Source organism: Podarcis tiliguerta (genome assembly GCF_965153285.1).
Source record: "Podarcis tiliguerta genome assembly, chromosome: 8".
Classification (NCBI taxonomy): domain Eukaryota; kingdom Metazoa; phylum Chordata; class Lepidosauria; order Squamata; family Lacertidae; genus Podarcis; species Podarcis tiliguerta.
The window spans coordinates 78,275,825-78,281,105 of NC_139541.1; positions in this window are offsets into that span (position 1 = coordinate 78,275,825).

The window sequence follows — 5,281 nt, forward strand, 5'->3', positions numbered from 1 at the left end:
GTCAAAAACAGCCACAATGAAGGATGTGGGATGAAAAGGACTTTCAGGAAATCAGTGATGCTGGAATAGTTAGCAAGTGACCATCAGCATAATTAAATTAAAAATCATCATTACACAAAAATATGATGCTAACACACTTGGTGGGAAGGAAGACGAAAAGACAGCCACATAAAAATAAAATATTATACTGTGGCACAAACCTGGCAAACAGCACACCTAGGATTATTCCACATAGTATATAACATTATGAACAATATTCTAAGGCAGACATCTATAGATAGAGAACTTGAATATTACGTTCTCGGCTATACATATAACAAGGTATACCTTTGGGTGTAGCTGCTGAAAATTTCAGGAATATCCCCTTTATTTTTTTGCTATTTATTATAGATTTGTTGCTTAATACCAAAATGTCCTTCAGCAATTTGCACACACAGGGTTGGTGCCAACGTTAGCCATACTCAGAGTAGAACCATTGAAATTAATGGATATGACTAACTTAGGTTCATTAGTGGTCTACTCCAAGCAGAATTTAGATGGATACAACCCGCAATTTCTTTTTTCTTTTTTAAATCAACATCAAGTTTTAACAGTAACACCACAGGAACCCCTCCCCCCCAAAAAACAAGAGTTAAGAGACAGCAGTGAGCATTTTTGTCATAATTCCTCAATAGCCTGGAAAAAGAGATACAGTGGTGCCTCGCAAGACAAAAAGAATCCATTCCGTGAGTCTCTTCGTCTAGCGGTTTTTTCGTCTTGCGAAGCAAGCCCATTAGCGGATTGGCGCTATGAGCGGTTTAGCGGCTATTAGCGGCTATTAAAGGCTTAAGGGATTAGCGGATTAGCTGCTAAAAGGCTATTAGCAGCTTAGTGCCTTAGAAAAAGGGGGTGGGGAGCGGAAAAAAAACCCCAGGAATCGCAAGACATTTTCGTCTTGCGAAGCAAGCCCATAGCAAATTCGTCCTGCGAAGCACCTCCAAAACGGAAAACCCTTTCGTCTAGCGGGTTTTCCGTCTTGCGAGGCATTCGTCTTGCGGGGCACCACTGTACATCTTAATCCACTGTAACATCCCTACTGACTCAATTCTACTCTATCAGTCACCCAGCAGCAGCCATACCACAGGGCAGACACCAGCTGCAGCTGGCTCTTCTCCCCAACTGTCGCCCACCAAGTGACAGGCCCCAACTGAACTATTTCCACCCCAGCCAGAAACAATCTCTTTAAGAACTGCCTCCTGAGGTAGCTTTCTTTTCTTTCCCCCTTCCCCTCTTTTCCTTGTGCATCATTCCTTTTGTAACACTGTGAGCCTGAGAAAAGACAGAATCTTACAACTGGATCCTGAAAAGCTCCTTTTTTTGGCAAAAAACAATTAAAACTCCATGGCAGGAATGCTCTCTGAAACTAGGGAAAATCCAGAGGTGTTTAAAAACGTGCTGTTGGGGGTGGAGGGCGGAAGAAAAGTTAATCCTGAAATATGTCTTTTTAAAAAATTGTTCCAACCCTCAATATGTTTTTATATCTCCCCCTCCTCCCTAAATGGCCCTACAATGGCAGATCTGACTCTTAAAATTATATTTTGGCTCCCAAGAACTGGGTATCTTATTCTCTGTTGTGGAAAGGGGGAAACTGAAATACTCCACCCCAATAATTCCCACATACGTATCGATTTTATATATATATATATATATACACACACACACACACACACACAAACCATCCCTCTCTGTATGTGTATACAGCGGTACCTCAGGCTAAAAACTTAATTCATTCTGGAGGTCTGTTCCTAACCTGAAACTGTTCTTAACCTGAGGTACTACTTTAGCTAATGGGACCTCCCCCTGCTGTTGCTGCGCCGCCACCACACAATTTCTGTTCTCATCCTGAAGCAAAGTTCTTCACCCGAGGTACTATTTCTGGGTTAGCGGAGTCTGTAACCTGAAGTGTCTGTAACCCAAGGTACCACTGTTTATATATAGATAGATATATATAGATATTAATATAAATATATATAATCAATATGTGGGAATTACTGGGGTGAAGGGTATATATAGTAGAAAGGGGAAGAATGAGATAGTCCACCCCAATAATTCCAATGTATGGATTACAGTATATATTACTAATATATGAATATACAGTGGTACCTCGGGTTACATACGCTTCAGGTTGCAGACTCCGCTAACCCAGAAATAGTGCTTCAGGTTAAGAACTTTGCTTCAGGATGAGAACAGAAATTGTGCTCTTATGGCGCGGCGGCGGCGGCAGGAGGAGGCCCCATTAGCTAAAGTGGTGCTTCAGTTTAAGAACAGTTTCAGGTTAAGAATAGACCTCCGGAACGAATTAAGTACTTAACCCGAGGTACCACTGTATACTACTAATATGTATTAATTAACATACAGTATTAATAGATTATGAGAGAGGGAGCAGGGCTGACGTGTCAAAACAGCGCCCCCCTCCCAGCAACCACGCATTAATGTTACGTTAATACACCTATCTATGCAATATCAAGCTGTCTCTCTATCTTACATCCTCTTTTCCTGAGGCCAAAGGGGCTCCCACAGGACAGCGCCCTCCCTCAGGCTGCTTCTCCCTCCTCCCCACAAGCGAATAGGCCCCATTCACCTGAGAGCGAGCGAGAGAGCAGGGCTCCCCTGTCAAAACGGCCCCCTCAGCCACCAGCCCCGGCCAGCTCGCAGATTAGAGGACAGGAGAGGCCATTCCTCACCCGCCCCAAAAGTCGCAGCTCCCACACCGGAACCGGAAGTACCCCAGGGCCATAGAGCGTTGGGAACGCGAGGGGACAGAGCGCATACCTTCCTAGCCGAAGCCCCCATTCGTCCGGAGTGAGTCGCGTGACCGGTGGCGGCGCCGGCCAATCACAGCGCTCCTCAGCCCTCCCGCTTTCCGTTCTCTGCGAACATCCCCCTCTGCTGGTCAGTAGGTGGGAATGCATCGCAAGGAAGCGCCCGCGCAGGCGCAGGAGGAGGGGAAAGCTCTGTTGGGGTCTTAAAACGGATCCCCATCCCATCCCATAATCCCCAAACATGCATTGGGGAAAGGCAGGAAGGGGCGGAAAGCCAGCTTTAGCCCCTGAACGGCAGCGCAAGAAGTTAAGAGCCCTGCTGGATCAACCAATGGCCTCATCTGGTCCTAGAATCCTAGTTGGAAGGGGCACCCAAAGGTCATCCAGTCCAACCCGCTGCAATGCAGGAATATGCAGGTGGCCCCGTATATGGGGATCTTGGTGCTGCCACCACCACGCTCTAACCAACTGAGCCAACGGCATCCTGCTCCCACAATGGCCACCAGGGTGTCTGTGGGAAAAATCCTCAAGCAGCAGGAACCGAGGGCAAGAGCACTCTCCCCTCCTGTTGTTTCCAGCAATCTGGGCTGCATCAATAGGAGTATAGCATCTAGATCAAGGGAAGTAATAGTGCCACTGTATTCTGCTCTGGTCAGACCTCACCTGGAGTACTGTGTCCAGTTCTGGGCACCACAGTTCAAGAAGGACACTGACAAACTGGAACGTGTCCAGAGGAGGGCAACCAGAATGGTCAAAGGCCTGGAAACGATGCCTTATGAGGAACGGCTAAGGGAGCTGGGCATGTTTTGCTTGGAGAAGAGCAGGTTAAGGGGTGATATGATAGCCAGGTTCAAATATATAAAAGGATGTCACATAGAGGAGGGAGAAAGGTTGTTTTCTGCGGCTCCAGAGAAGCGGACACGGAGCAATGGATCCAAACTACAAGAAAGAAGATTCCACCTAAACATTAAGAAGAACTTCCTGACAGTAAGAGCTGTTCGTCAGTGGAATTTGCTGCCAAGGAGTGTGGTGGAGTCTCCTTCTTTGGAGGTCTTTAAGCAGAGGCTTGACAACCATATGTCAGGAGTGCTCTGATGGTGTTTCCTGCTTGGCAGGGGGTTGGACTCGATGGCCCTTGTGGTCTCTTCCAACTCTATGATTCTATGATTCTATGATTTGGAAATATTGCTGCCTCCAACAGTGGAGGTACAGCACAGCCCCCCCCCCCCCGGCTAGTAGCCATTGATAGCCTTCTCCTCTATGAATTTGTCTAATCTTGCTTTGAAACCATCCAAGTTGGTAGCCCTCATTCCCAAGAGGGGTTAGGTTGGCTCCAACTATGTTGGGGGCCAAGATCTACCTGCTCAGACAAGCCTGTGGAAAATAAGGTGCAGACGGTGCTGATCACTAGGCTCCTGTTGAGGTAAATTATATTTAAATTGCTGTTTTCAGAGCTGCATTGCCATTGTTGTTTTTAACCAGTTTTGTTTTTATTATTCTGTATTTTATAACAGATGTTTTTAAACTTTTGTAAACACCACCTTGAAGCCCAACTTGGGAGAAAGGCGGGATATAAATATATTAAATAAACAAGATACCTGGAAATGCCACCTTGAGCTCCATAATTGAAGAAAGGTGAGATACAATTAAGTAAAGGTACCCCTGCCCGTACGGGCCAGTCGTGTCCGACTCTAGGGTTGCGTGCTCATCTCGCTCTAGAGGCCATGAGCCGGCGCCGTCCAAAGACACTTCCAGGTCACGTGGCCAGCGTGACGAAGCTGCAGCTGGCGAGCCAGCACCAGTGCAGCACACGGAAACGCTGTTTACCTTCCCGCTATAAAGCGGTCCCTATTTATCTACTTGCACTTAGGGGTGCTTTCGAACTGCTAGGTGGGCAGGAGCTGGGACCGAACGACGGGAGCTCACCCCACCGCGGGAATTCGAACCGCCGACCATACGACTGGCAAGTCCTAGGCACTGAGGTTTTACCCACAGCGCCACCCGCGTCCCGTTGAGATACAATTATCAGAATATAAATTTTTAAAAAAGGATAATTCTAGGCCCAAGGGGTGGGGTTGACCTGTCCTTCAAAAGTGCCAGGGCTGAAATAAACCTGCCCTTGGAAGACACCCCCTTTGACTCACTATCTCTGCTCCCTAACTGCCAAAAAGTGTGGAGCAGCTTTTCCAGATGACTTGCTTACTGAATACTCACCTGGGTTTTTCTCCGGGGAGGCTAGAAAACAGTTGTGTCAAAGCAAGCGTTATCCTACGCTGTCAACTGTGTTTCACTCTCACTTTCCTTATGGCAAAAAGTCCAGTCCTTTGGGGAAGTAGGCTTGCTGTGGAAGAGCTCCACCTCAGCTTTAACTGCACAACCCAAACTTGCTGATATGGAACTGAATCCCACCCGAAAAGGGCAAGTCTGTGAGCATCCAGCGTTGTTGGAAGTTAGCAACTGACAAGGAAACAAGCCCCGTA